This window comes from Limulus polyphemus, unplaced genomic scaffold (assembly GCF_000517525.1).
Source record: "Limulus polyphemus unplaced genomic scaffold, Limulus_polyphemus-2.1.2 Scaffold536, whole genome shotgun sequence".
Classification (NCBI taxonomy): domain Eukaryota; kingdom Metazoa; phylum Arthropoda; class Merostomata; order Xiphosura; family Limulidae; genus Limulus; species Limulus polyphemus.
This window is the reverse complement of record NW_013666146.1, coordinates 335007-350623: the sequence shown is the minus strand read 5'-3', so window position 1 is coordinate 350623 and position 15617 is coordinate 335007. Positions and strand designations below refer to the sequence as shown.

Sequence of the window (15617 nt, the reverse complement as noted above, 5' to 3'; positions counted from 1 at the left end):
ACGGCTAGCGCAGATAGCCCTCGTGTAGCTTTGCGCGAAATTCAAAACAAACAAACAAACAAATTTTAATTAACTTAATCCCTGGTTTCGAAGAACGAAGCTGGTAGTTGAACAGCGAATTATCTGGAGTATAATTTTAACATTTTCAGAAACGGTGTTTTGTTTGTCTAAGTGAGAGTTGTGAACTATCAGCTGTAAATGTTTTATATATTCTTCAAAAATACATTTAGGTAAAGCTACTTCGATGTATGATCTGAAATTAATTAAAATAATAAAGATACAGGTAATAATAATTGGTTATCATATAAGAAATCTCAGCTACTTGACATATTTATCAGTTGTTATCATGTATATTCTTCATTTGTTATCATGAATATTTCATTCCCTTACATATTATTTACAAATATTTGTTCAAAAGTAATTTGAAAAATTATTATGCACCACGAAGCCTAAATCAACAAAACCTTTTTGAAAGCAAGGCGCTAAGTACACACAGTATATACATATTTATTAAAGCCTTTTAATTTGTTAATTGTTTCGATATTTGGCACAGTTTAAAAGTCACCAATACTCGAAAAAACAACAAACTATTTTAGATCTTTCGCTCAAGTCAATTTAAATTTGATCACTTCTGATTTCAAATTAATCAACTTGTTAATTATAATTACATGTACTAGCAGTTTTTAATTGAACCTGTATGGCAGGTAATGGCTGGAGACGGCTTGAATGGGTAAAGGAGACGGTTTGAATGGGTAATGAAGAAAAACTTTAATATAAGTTTAACATAACAGCAAATGTACAAGGTTTTGTCATCACCTTGTCGAAACGTTGTACATTTGCTGTTATGTTAAACTTATATTAAAGTTTTTCTTCAAACCATTACTTATAGTAATTTGATTGTCGTTCCTGTAAAACAAAAATTCTACCACTCGAGTGGCAGCGATTAATACAACATGGCCTGACCAGTGTGTGAAATCAAACGGCCTAACTTCTTTTAATAGTAGATTTCAAAAGACCCAGAAACTCGAGCGCTTTAGAATAGTTGACTGTTCTTCTTCAGAAGTAAAAACGTGCTTTTGTCAAGTTATACTCAAGCATAAAAAGAAAAACTAGGATATAAAAGAAAAGTACTATTTTCTTGCCTGTTGATACGCCCATATTCATTAATCATAATTCTTCAGCCCAGGTTCAAAAATAGTAATACAACTAACTTCTACATTTTATCCCTAACCAATATGGCCGTCTGTTTGTCACATAAAAGATTATTAGTCAGCAGTCTAGGTAGTATTGTTATGACGTCATTGAGTGATAGAGAGGTTCTGCTAACTGGTTTTTCCTCCCTCTGTTCAACAACCTAAATTATGGATGGCTATGCCTGGATATCGGGGGTTCCTAGCCTGGCATTTTAACCCATGTTTCGCATAAAGTTCCAGTCAGGATATATCTTAAGCGGTAATGAAGACAACAGGATTGATGAAACCAACCTGACATGCATCTTTTCCACCATCTTCAAACCCTGCACACATTTGGCTGCTAAAGATGGTTGTGTAATTTTCATAACTATGCCGGCATTTGCTCGGTTCCCAAATTGGTACTGAAACCATGTTTAGTACCGGATTAATAGCGGTCTCTGTAAGAATATAATTATTTTTTAATAATTGAACAAATGATCTATAAAATCTCGCTAAAATAATCACATGTTTAGTAATTATTGCTAAAATGATCAGATGTATGAGTCAGAATAAAATATTTTCAACAGTAACATTCACGCATAGTAAAGATTAAACAAAGTCAAAGAAACACAATATAAGAAACACCTAATTTTGAAGAAAATGATTTATCCAAAAGTTAAAGCCAAGTAGGAAAATATGTGCAATGTAGAAAATGTAGTATTTTTATGGAAATTAACAATTAAAACATATTATTTTTTCCATTCCTAGGGCAACGTACAACAGATTCTACCATCGCACTGACAAAAAAAAGCATATCATATTTCAAAAATTGACGATTTTATAGTTACAAATTTTTATTAAAAACAATATTACATTTGTTTGTTTGTTATGGATTTCTCACAAAGCTACACGAGGGCTATCTGCGCTAGCCGTCCCTAATTTAGCAGTGTAAGACTAGAGGGAGGGCAGCTAGTCATACCACCCAGCGCCAACTCTTGGGCTACTCTTTTACCAATGAATAGTGGATTGACCGTCAGTCACATTTTAACGCCCCCACGGCTGAAAGGGCGAGCATGTTTGGTGTGAGGGAGATTCGAACCCGCGACTCACAGATTGCGAGTCGAGTGCCCTAACCACCTGGCCATGCCGGGCCCTATTACATTTGAAACTAAAAGAAAAGCAACCATTTATAATAAAATAAATACTTCTAAAACATCGTTTTAAATAAAGCTTCGTGTCTTTTAAAGTAATTATTTACTAAGCCAGGTGGCTGAGGTTCCGTGAAAAACGTGTCAAGTACAAAAGCAACCGCTCAGAACAACATTGTATCTATTATGTATTTATAACTACGTAAATCAATATTCTACTAAATATAATCAAATTTAAATAAATCATGGGTATTCACAGCGTTCCACATAGTATATCTGTCTAGGTCTTTGTGCAAAAAAACCCAGCCAATTTTGCTGTAGGCTGGTGAAACAATAATATGAACAAGTGGGCAAATTGTTATTTTGTCTAAAATTCTAGAAATCGCTTATTTTGCTTATTATCAATGTTTGGGTGCTTTGACTATTGAAAAGGAAGGTTTTGAGCGTTGTTTCAAGAACAAGTCTGCTTTTTAAGGTGTTTTTGCCCGAATGTTCTATTAGAGTTTTGAGTAAATTCCTGGGCGATCCCTATTATGAACCACAATCTTAGTTAATGATAATTGACGATTTTAGAGTATCATGACATTATTACATTTGAAATTATATATTTGCTTGATCTTGTTTACAATCTATACTTACAGCATATATATATATATATATATTTGTAATAGTTTGGCTCTTAATATCAATATCCAATAGATAATTAATTCAGGAAAGATGTAACTTACCACCAGTTGTTGTTCCCCATCCGATAGTTAAAGCTTCTCTATTTGTTAAATTTTCAAATCGTATAATATTACTTGGCAGAGGTATTGGACATATTCTGCTATTAAAAGTAACAGTGCCATCTATTGTCAAAATAGCGATATCGTTCTTGTGCGTCTTGAATTCAAAATCCTCATGATACTTCACTGACTTAATTGGTAAATCAGTCGGATTAGAACTATCATTGGAACTAAACAAATTGTGTTCTCCTAGTCGAATGTGAAACAAATCATCTGACGTCCTGAAATATTTTAACATCTTTAAAGTTAATCTGGTTTTAAAATTCCTGTCTGTATTTGCTTCCTCAGCAGTTTCAAAAAAAAAAAAATAATCTCACATTCAGTATCAGTCTTTTCATCTTAACTAAACAAACTGAAAAAAAAACCATATATATTAATGTGTGTGTGTGTTTGTGTTTGTGTTATTGTTTTATGGCTTGTAATTGCAAAATATGTGCAAATACAACAAATATATGGAAATACATACTTGGAACAAAGACTTTTTTTTTAATTTAATTTCAAAATTTTCTTTAGAAAAAAAAAACAGAAGAGTGAATGATTAGCCACAGAAAGCACACCTCAAATTTAGTATTTTGTTCATCTAAACACATCATTTACATATTTTTTTCATAAAATCATTAACATCAGTCTTCGATAGATAAGGTAGAATTTTATCTTTAGATATATTTAATTTTTGATAATTTTTTATTTTCTTACAATAGCTTGATTATGAAGAAATACGATCTCATTTTCACTAAATAGTCGACATGTTTACAGAATATAGATGAAACGATGGAAAACAATTATTTTTTTATTTTTTTTAGAAATGTCTAGAAATTAAGTTCCATTGTGTGTTTTGTTGAATTTTTGCGCAATGCTACTCGAGCGCCACCTGCATTAGCCGTCTCTAATTTTGAGAAGACAATTCGTTTGTTTGTTTGTAGTTAAGCGCAAAGCTGCACAATGGGCTATATGTGCCCTGCCCAACATGGGTATCGAAACCCGGTTCTAGCGTTGTAAGTCCGCAGACATACTGCTATGCCACTAGGGGTCCGAGACGACAGATTAGAGGAAAGATAGTTAACCAACACTATCCACCATCAACTCTTACGCTACTCTTTATCAACGAACAGTACGATCGACCGTCACATTATAACTTCCACACACTGAAAGGGTGAGCATGTTTGGGGACGTGTTTCTATCCCGCAACCTGCATATAGCGAGTCGACCGCCCTACCCACCAGGCCAACTTATTTCTAACAAGTCCAACGAGAGGGTAAATAAAATATATATTTATAAATTGAAATCGGTAGAAATTTTTTGAGTTGGGCAGAAATTATGCTTTGAATACTTTTAATCGTGATATTTTAAGCAAAGACCTTTAACAGAGTTTTTCTTGATCTTTCCATGAACATGCGCAGTTTCGTTATCAATTTAAAAATTTCTATAATTAATAATTTGTTACCCAACTTAAATGGTGTTATTTTTGTTCAAAGTAATACGTCTCTTATTTCTGTCAGTGTACTTTGCTTAATAATATGGCGGCCTTTCATTTGGCAGTTATCATAGTGATCCTAAAAAATATGATTATAATCCCTCTTCCCACGAGGCAGCCAATCAGCATGAGGCGGCATTCTTTGGGCGCGACCGTTCCGCCCTTACTATTAATAGATAAATATGAATTGTGTATCATTTATCAAAATGTTTTGTTTTCTAGTGTTTAAGAGGAAGCCTATTCAAAAATCGATTCCAGTTTTAATCTTATAAGCCCTCAAGCTTACCGTTGAACTGTTGAAAGAGAGGATCTTTTAAATGTACCATCACCAACAAAAACGAAATTTCCAGTTATTTTTTTAAATTGCAAACTTGCAAGCTCAACTAAATAACGCTAAGCCATTATTCGTCAAATTCAGGAATTTTATTATTTTTATTTTCTTTAACTGGAAAGGGTGATGTCATCAAAGATGATGAGGTCATAGTTCCAAAAGTTGTCACCATGCGTAACCAAGAATCAATGACAACTGATATTTATCTATTTCGTGCAGTCTTTTTGAAAAGTCAAAAGTTTGTTGTTGTTGTTTTTTTTTTTAAATCAGGAAATATTCATACTTAAGTATTAACCCATAACTCAACAAATAAGTAGCTGAGGAATATTTATTACGAAAACTTCTACCTCCTTGGTATTGCTGTTCTCTTAAGGGGAGTAAGGTGCAGATGACCTCTTCCTCCTCCCCATGTTAGATGGTATCTGTTTCAGGTGAATACGAATTTAATTACTGCATGAAGGTCACAGTATCTAGCATTTACTCCGACCCCATTCAGGATTTTAAAAAAATGGACCGGCATGGCCAGGTAGATAAGGAGCTCGACTCGCAATCTGCGGGTCGCGGGTTCGAATCCCCGTCCCACCAAACATGCTCGCCCTTTCAGCCGTGGGGGCATTATAATGTTACGGTCCATCTCACTATTTGTTAGTAAAAGAGTAGCCCAAGAGTTGGCGGTGGGTGGTGATGACTAACTGCCTTCCCTCTAGTCTTTCACTGCTAAATTAGGGACGGCTAGCGCAGATAGCCCTCGTGTAGCTTTGCGCGAAATTCAAAACCAAACCAAACGATGATGCATGAGTTTTCTGCTGATGGTTGCGCTTTTTTGTTGTTGCTTGTTTGGAGTTGTTAACCTTTTTTGCTGTTTTAGTATGTTGTGTTGTTGGTAGTAGTAGTTGCTGGGTTTGTTGTGGTGTTGGTGTTGGTATTTATGTCTTTACTTATTGCGGTGTTTTTTTATCTCGAATATGCGTTATTTAATTTGTTTGTATTTCATACATCTTTTATAGTTGGCTGTGTGGTTTCCCCGCAGTTACAGCACTTAGGATTTAATTGTTTTTTTCGTGATCTCCACTACACCCGATACATCTAGGTGTGACTTGAAATGCTGCAGACACATGGCCAAAGCGCTGGTAATGGTAACATTATAACGCTAAAAATCGGGTTTCGATAGCCGCGGTGGGCAGAACACGGATAACCCATTGTGTAGCTCTGTGCTTAACAACAAACGAAGAAACGAAAACCTGTGACGTTTTTAACTACCCAAGGAACACTAAATACTGTCATAATGTAGTTCTGATATATTCCGTTCCACCGCGTCTTTACATCGACTGTATGTTATTATTTTATTCTTTTTAGTTGCAAAATATATGTAAATACACACTTGAGACAAAGGTACTGTTTTTTTTTTAAGATTTGGTTTGAAAATGTTCTTAAACAAGGAAGAGGGTGATTGATTACGTTCCAGAATATTACAACTACATAGATCAGGAATTAAATAATTTCAAAAAGTAAATTTTAAATTAATAGAAATAATAATTTATAATAAACTGATTTCACTATTCAACGCCGTAAATGTCAGAATGTATGTGTGTACACACAATAAAGGAATAAAATTACTCACACGATAAAACAATATCAGAATACTTACTCGGTTATTCCTTCAATGTTTGTAACGCAGTGGGCTGCTGTAATTACGTGCTTGTCGCTGACTAGCGCGCCTCCACATTGAAAATGTTTGATACCTTTTCGTTTAATGAAGACAGCAGTCTAACAAAAATAGAATTCACAAATTTATTACCTAGTCAGAAAAAATTTACAACAACGATCTTTATCTTCATTATGTGCTCATTTTGAAACGTTAAATGAATTATAAAGTATTATTACCTCAGCTGTGTAGTCCAATTTCTCTTAAGAGACTAACATCTGCTTGATTTTGTAAACACTGTATGTTTTAGATAAATACTTTTAATTGCTTGATAAAAAAAAGTTTAAACAAAGCCTTTTTCGTAAAAGAAAGCTTTCGGAATAAATTTAAACATAATGCAATACCTTCCTTGTTTTTCGAAATGGATGTTTTCTGTCCTATTCAATGCACAAACATTATTTTTTCAAGCTAATATTTCTTATATGTATTTTAGTTTCTCTGCAATTCAAGTGGAATAAAAATAATTTACATTAATTAAAATTAGCAGGGAACTTTTGTATGCTTTAACTATCTGAACTACTTATATCAATATCAATGAAGCAAAAAGCCTCCTGGTGGTTCAGCGGTGAGCTTGAAGTCTTATAACGCTAACATTTAGATAGCATCCCTACGTCGGACACAGCACAGGCAATACAACAAACAACCAAACGAAGAGGTTAAAGCTAATTAGTCTCATTACCGAAAAAATCCAAACCAACTAAAATATAAGCACTCTTGGTTAATACAGAGGGTTGAGTACTTCAGACCAATAGAACCACTCTTTAACACCAATATAGAAAACACCAATGTACTTCAGACCAATAGAACCACTCTTTAACACCAATATAGAAAACACCAATGTACTTCAGACCAATAGAACCTCTCTTTAACACCAATATAGAAAACACCAATGTACTTCAGACCAATAGAACCACCCTTTAATACCAATGTAGTTCAGACAAATAGACCCACTCTTTAATACCAATATTTTAATAATTAGTTTATAATCTGGACTATAAATATGATACAAGAACTTTTTCACGATTGGTTAATGATGTAACAAACAATGAAATGTATATTTACTGAACTAAAATTGTTAACAATTCACTAGGACTTACCATCCAGGGAAACATTCCAATTTCTACTTCATCGCCACCAATTATGTATTTCCCAAAGATACATTTGGCATGCAGCATATCTGCAAGATAAAAATAATACTTGGAATAGTTAAACTTTTGCCTAGATACAAAAATTTTCATTTTATTCATTTTAACAATGGATGAAAAACAAAATAAAAGTTTCAGCTCTTATGATGTTCTCAAAAGTAATCTTATTTATCAAAACTCCTTAAAACAGCTAAAAAGAGAAACACTGATGAAACATCGGCACAGTATTAAAAAACACCAAATAAATATAACCATATTGAAAATTCTTTGAAAGTTGATCGCTAAGAAATGAAATTTTGCAATAACATAGATTTATAAAAAAGTGGGTAGAATTAGTCCAAACAGCCAAAATAGAATAATTTTAAAAGCGAAATACTTATTTGACGCTTAGTCTGTTTTTTAACCATATTTGAGTTCTCCAATTTCAAGTTTACTACTTTAAAACGTTATTATTGAATTAGAAACTCTAGTTTTGAGTTTACCACATCAAAAAGGCGTTATTTCTCTAGTAACAAGCATGTTCGCGATAAATTTTACAAAAGAAATATGGCATGAGAGTGCAAAAGTATAAATAAAACTGCTAGAACGTCGTGAAACTATTAATTAATTACAAAGAAAAGCAGGCTGACGTAGCACGTTTACTTTTCTGGAAACAACCAATAAGGTGGCGCAACACTTACAGCTTTCTTAAAATCATCCAATAGAATAACATTTAACATTTTTCAATCATTAGGATGACGTGACATTGACATATCCTTAAAGAACAACCAATATAATGACGTAACACTAATAGCTTTTTGAAACAACTGACAAGATCACAAATGGCTTTTTTAAACACACCCAATAGGATGACATAACACACACATATCTCAAAGATACAGTCACATTCTCTGTCAGATGGAAACGTGTTCTGATTAAGTTGATTTCCTTAAAATGAATCAACTTCATTATGCTTATAAGTCGGTGTTTGTCAACTTATTATTATATTAGCATAATGTGATTAATTATTCAAATAGCGTGTTCTTAGTAAGTTGATTTCATTAGAAAAAGGTCTAGACATAATATTTCTCGCGTGAAAACGCGTGAACAGAAGATGAAAGTGAAAGTATATGAAAGCTGTACGTGTATTTCATAACATAGAACCTATTATAGTACTATTTATGTATTTAGACGTAGGATCACAGAACCTATTATCGTACTATTTATGTATTTAGACGTAGGATCACAGAACCTATTATCGTACTATTTATGTATTTTGACGTAGGGTCATGACAACTTTCTTCTGATATTAACCTTTATGTGTTTTTAATGCAACTTTTACATAAACAAAGAAAGTAGCTTTCTGTTTGGTAGATTGAGTGGCACAAGCGTTGATGTTGGTAATTCTTTAAGTTCTGGTTGTGGCGACGAAGAATGTGCTGTTGAAATGTAAGACATCGTAGTACTGGGTAAAATATTTATCATAATAAAAGATGCACATTGTTTTATCTCTAGTTTGTGTTTAACGTCGAGCACCCATACTACACTGATAACAGTTTGTTAGTATTAGAAGTTTATTTCCGTTAAGTTTCATAACCGAACTCTTAAAATAAAACTTGTTTAGAATGAAAAATAGCACTTGAATAAAGTTCGAAGAATTAAAGACTTTTCAATATATTTTCATGTTAGTTTATGAAATGAAGCATGTGAAATTCGTTGTTAATACAGAAACTATTAAAGTGTGTTTCGAAGAAAGTGGAGATTTTGTCCACAGGAGGTCTTACACACAAATTTTATATGAACTGCACAGTATAGGTGGATGACATTCACAGTATAGATGATTCATTTTGGAGTGTAATGAATGCATTTTACTTCAATTTACAACAAAGTTCTGTTCTTTTCACTATTTATTCCTGTACATTAGAAGCTAAGTTTTAAAAAATAGTTCCTCACAAGAACATAAAACTACTTTTAAATGTACTGGAAATAGCAAACTACTAAGTAATAGACTTAGAAAAATAGATATTACACTTACACCAAAAGTAAACGGATACACTTACACAAATGGCTTGAAAAAAAAACTCATACACTTACACAAATTACTTGAAAAGAAACTGATACACATACACAAATGACTTGAGAGCAAACGATACACTTACACAAGTGTCTTGAAAGCAAAGTGATACACTTACATTGTGGACAATTCCAATTGATGTTGCCCGTATACAGAAACGCTGGGAACAAGAATAAACATAATCCGATGCGCACTAGCATCTCAATGAAGAGGTCCTGAAGACGATAAGATGAAAGTTCAGTTTATAACATTGGTTGTTTAGTCTACTAACTCAAGATACAAAACCAAAATTAACAATACAAGACGATTAGATGAAAGTTCAGTTTATAACACTGGTTGTTTAGTCTACTAACTCAAGATACAAAACCAAAATTAACAATACAAGACGATTAGATGAAAGTTCAGTTTATAACATTGGTTGTTTAGTCTACTAACTCAAGATACAAAACCAAAATTAACAATACAAGACAAACAATTAGGTAAAGTTTCATTAGCCAGTTCCTTATCATTATTGATAACTTATAAATATTAGTTAGTTAAGTATATAAATTAGAGCTAAAAAGTGACATAAGTTAACGAAGGCGAGGAAAAAAAGCGTATAATACTGGTTATAAATCAGTACAAAAGAAACCTAAATCATGTAGCAATCAGGATCCACTAAATCATAATGTGTGTACCTTTTTCGTCATGTAACAATCAGGATCCACTAAATCATAATGTGTGTACCTTTTTCGTTAAAGTTTCGTGAAGTTCTAATATCTTAGAACATTTAGGTTAGTCATAAGTCATTACAATAAACTGATAATGTCAAAATATGTACTTACTTCGACTTAGCTGCTGGAGAAACCTTTACTGAATCGTGAACACACACAGAAATATATGATAGCTTATTTTACAAGGAAATGTGGGTTATTTTTCACAGGGAATTTCCCGCTGATTTTTATTAAACCTAACTCAATCCATGGTGCAACAACAGAAATTATTTGCGAGATAAAATCGTGTAAGAAAAACAAAAAATAAAATATCAAGGTTACGTACTACTATTTACACATTCAAGGCTTCGTTAAACGAATTCGACAGAAAAAGCGGACAAACTAGAGAAAAATTATGCAAATATTGCAAATGAAATAAACAAACAATAAAGTTTTTCGGGTTCCTTACTATTCATAACACGTTTAATGGCATTAAAGAATTAAACACGAGAGCAGAAAATATAACATACAATAATGGAAACTTGCCAAAAGAATTCATTTTCTGCGGTAAGACAATAATAACAAATTTACATGAGATTACAATTCAGCATGATTTATCCATCTTGCAGTACGAAAGCGAAATAAAGTTTAAAGCTTTTTTTTTATAGTCTTGCCACGCCATCTTGTGTAATAATTTTTAAATATGCTTATTCTTATGATGCTTTTTCTTTCTTTGTTTGTAGTAAATAATAAAGCCACACAATGGCATCAAAATTTGAGTTTTAGTGTTATAAGTTTACATATGCACGATGGAGTGGGGGTGGGGCGAAAATAAAAAAGAGTACTTGAGCTATCAAAGGTATTATAGCACCATGAACCTAATAAGATAAATTGTTCTTTTTCTTGATGTTATCATACTAGTATATGAATATAGAAATGAAAACTAGTATATATATATTTTTGTGTTAAAGCACTGTGAATGAATATATATCCGTATTTAGTTGTTTTTTAACATTTCTCATGATATGCTTCTTTCAGTATAGACTGGACTAAAAAAAGACCCCCTCATATTAATATCAATACAACATTTTTCACTCACTAAGAGGAATATTTTACTGATATTTTTGTAGACATTTGGAAGTCCCCCGTTTGATCAGCGGTAAGTTTGCAGACTTACAGCACTGAAGTCCTGGGTTCGATTTCAGGCGGAGGACAGAGAGTGCAGATAGTCCATTGTATAGCTTTGGACTAAGAAGACAACGACAAATTTTGGAAATTCCCTAAGTTGCCTTAGTGTTAAACTTAATCCACACATAGCCCTAATGTTATTTACATTATTCAGCAGGATTAGCTTCAGGGAGTTAGGTTTATATTATGAAGCATCAGTAGCGACCCTAACATGGTGGCGGAGTGGTAGCTACACTTTCCCTCTTGGTGTTGCTTATAGGCTGTGGCAATAATGCTATCTGACACTCCAAAATTCAGTGTACTTTTTGCCCTTTTTGTACATTACCTAGTGGTATAGGTTTACACAAGACACAATATGTTGTACATTACCTTGTAGTATAGGTTTTCACAAGACACAATATGTTGTACATTACCTAGTGGTATATGTTTTCACAAGACACAATATGTTGTACATTACCTAGTGGTATATGTTTTCACAAGACACAATATGTTGTACATTACCTAGTGGTATAGATTATCACAAGACACAATATGTTGTACATTACCTAGTGGTATATGTTTTCACAAGACACAATATGTTGTACATTACCTAGTGGTATAGGTTTTCACAAGACACAATATGTTGTACATTACCTAGTGGTATAGGTTTTCACAAGATACAATATGTTGTACATTACCTATTAGTATATGTTTTCACAAGACACAATACTAGGCCTATACTCGCGACTCTCAGACTGCGAGTAGAGTGTCTTAACTATCAGTTCATACTAGGCCTATACTCGCGACTCTCAGACTGCGAGTAGAGTGTCTTAATTACCAGTTCATACTAGGCCTATACTCGCGACTCTCAGACTGCGAGTAGTGTCTTAACTACCACTCTACTCGCAGTCTGAGAGTCGCGAGTATAGGCCTAGTATGAACTGTCTTAACTACCAGTTCATACTAGGCCTATACTCGCGACTCTCAGACTGCGAGTAGAGTGTCTTAACTACCAGTTCATACTAGGCCTATTACTTGTTTGTTATCAATATTGCGGCGCGAGTTAAACGATTGTGAATCGTCAAACTAAGTAAATCGTAAACTCAATTATGTACAAGATGTCCAGTGTCGGCTAACAATACGAAGAATTAAATTGTGGCGGAATGCTACAAGTTTTTCAAATACCTATGGAATGATAGGTTTCTTTTTTGTGAGTGTAAAACACTTAAATACACCAGTTCGATTTTCGATACCTCACTACTATAAAGGCTTGGTTTGGTCTAATATTTCATTATCGAAACGAAATGTAATCTATTACCACGAGCAGGGTGAAGGAGGATTGTTTAATCTTCGAGCACCTTTGATTAGTAATTACTTCTTAGGAGATAATTACTTTCAAATCAAAATAACTGCCAGGCAAAAACCATCTTTCATTGTCATATCCCTCCCAGCTGACAATCCCGACCACGTCGAGATGCCGATGTCCCCTCTTCCCCCATTTATATATCCTGATTCATAATACTCGATATTCCCTGTTGCCAGTTCCCACACAATATCCGTTATAAGATATAGACTGGTTAGTGTTCAACCATATTTCTCCGGATTGTCTCCTCCATCTGCAAATGTCGCGTTTTCCCCCATTTTCCGCCTCAGAAGTTCATAATAAAACACTAGGACTCTGATATACCTTAAAAATTATTGCTCATTACATGCCACTGTGTAATGTCATATTGGCAACTCTAAGCATGGACGAGGTAATATTAATATCGTTTATATCCTGTCTCATCTAGTAGAAAGTTTAAATGAAATATCAATGGATTAAGTATATTGCTGAAGCGCACATTTACCACAAACATTACCAGACCAATCAACTGCTCGACCTTCAGTACCCATACACGTACAATCGTTTTACAATCCGTCTCAGTATACTGAGGAATGATTGAAGGCTTATGGAAATTCTCCAACTTACCGGTAGAGGGGGGGAGGGATTGGCTATAGTCTTGTCGCTTGTGACTGGCGATATGGAAGATCGGTTTGTTTTGTTTGAAGTTAAGAACAAAGCTAAACAATGGGCTATCGAAATCCCGTTTCTAGTGTTGTAAATTCGCAGACATAGATATGGTAGATAAACAGTAGCCACGTGAAAGCTTGCAATAAACAAACTTTTAACATGTTAAAAGTCTATGTATGGTATTTATTCATTAATTAATCCACGCTATGAGTTGCAGGCAATGATCAATCCTGTTAAAGCATGTCTGCAAAATAAAATCTATTTAACGTCTAATAACTTTGCGTTAAATATTCTACTTCTACGTTGGATATCTGACTTAGCTGGTATTTGCAGGTATTTTTTATAAAATACAAATGTTTTGTTATAGTCTGACCGCATTGTAAACCTTATTTTCATTAAAATATTTATATCCGGGTGGATATACAATTTTTTTTCCCAACTACGCTTGGGGTAAATCCAAGGAAATAAAACTACATCAAGATTATTTTGATGTCACTTGGAAACATCATTCCCTGTTTAAACATCTTCACTAATCGGACATCATTCCCTGTTGGAACATCTTCACTAATCGGACATCATTCCCTGTTTAAACATCTTCACTAATCGGACATCATTCCCTGTTTAAACATCTTCACTAATCGGACATCATTCCCTGTTGGAACATCTTCACTAATCGGACATCATTCCCTGTTGGAACATCTTCACTAATCGGACATCATTCCCTGTTGGAACATCTTCACTAATCGGACATCATTCCCTGTTAGAACATCTTCACAAATCGGACATCATTCCCTGTTAGAACATCTTCACTAATCGGACATCATTCCCTGTTTAAACATCTTCAATTGTCAGCAATGGGTAAAACTTAATCTCGAGCGTTTTCCTTTTGCTACATACTTATAAATAAAGTTCATCTTTAGTTTTTGCTCTTGAGCTGGGCGTAGCCTAGTGTTTAGCTTGCAATGTTAAGAATCTGAAGGTCCAAGGTTCGAGAAGTGATATACTGCTGAATACACCCGAACTTTCAGCTGTCTGGACGTTATAACTGTGACTGTCAGTCCTGCCATTTGCTTAAGAAAGACTATGTTGGCAGCGAACGCTGCTGACCAGTTCCCCTCTCTCTCTTGATCTGAATTAGGGATGGCTATGCTGAACCTTTGGGTACCTGTGATCCCTTCGTTCAGCCCATATGTCGAATAAGGAAAAGCGTTCAAGTTAAAAATATCTAAGTATGTATATTTCCTTTTGAAAAGGAAAAAAAAAGTACTGAAATGGCCTTTTCTAGGGCGATGAGTAATAATTAGGCCCGGCATGGCCAGATGGTTAGGGCGCTCAACTCGCACTCTGAGGGTCGCGGGTTCGAATCCCCATCCCACCAATCATGCTAGCGCAGATAGTCCTCGTGTAGCTTTACGCGAAATTCAAAACAAACAAATAATTAACATCAAGATGCATTTTCTAAATTTATATTCTCAGCTTTAATTCATATTTGTAAAATAATTCATGGCTTTATGAATTTGGGGACACATGGGAATTAATGAATAAAAAGTATGTCTTTACGTGAGTGTAAAAAATCACATTTTTTTATGAACTCAAAATTACCATTTTAGAGATTATCTTAATCTTTGGTCAATTGATTTTTATTAATTCATAAATATTTAGCAACAATTAGAACATAATTCTGTGCACTTCGATAATACTTAGTCCCCAGTTTCGTAGGAAGACAAAGTCAGAACCTAAAATCATGAAACAGGGGGAACCCTCAACGAATTCTATGTTTCAACGTCAAAGAATCTGAGGGCCCGGCATGGCCAGGTGGATAAGGCGTTACAAAAGTTGACGGCACTCGACTCGCAATCTGAGGATCGCGGGTTCGAATCCCCTACCCACCAAACATACTCGCCCTTTCAGCCGTGGGGGCGTTATAATGTGAC

At 34.1% G+C, this 15617-nt stretch overlaps 1 pseudogene; it reads right to left on the bottom strand.

Moving 5' to 3' along the window:
• The window catches only part of LOC106458948, a 16513-nt pseudogene extending 6306 nt beyond the window's left edge, over nucleotides 1–10207 (bottom strand).
• Nucleotides 10208–15617: the final 5410 nt, after the last annotated feature.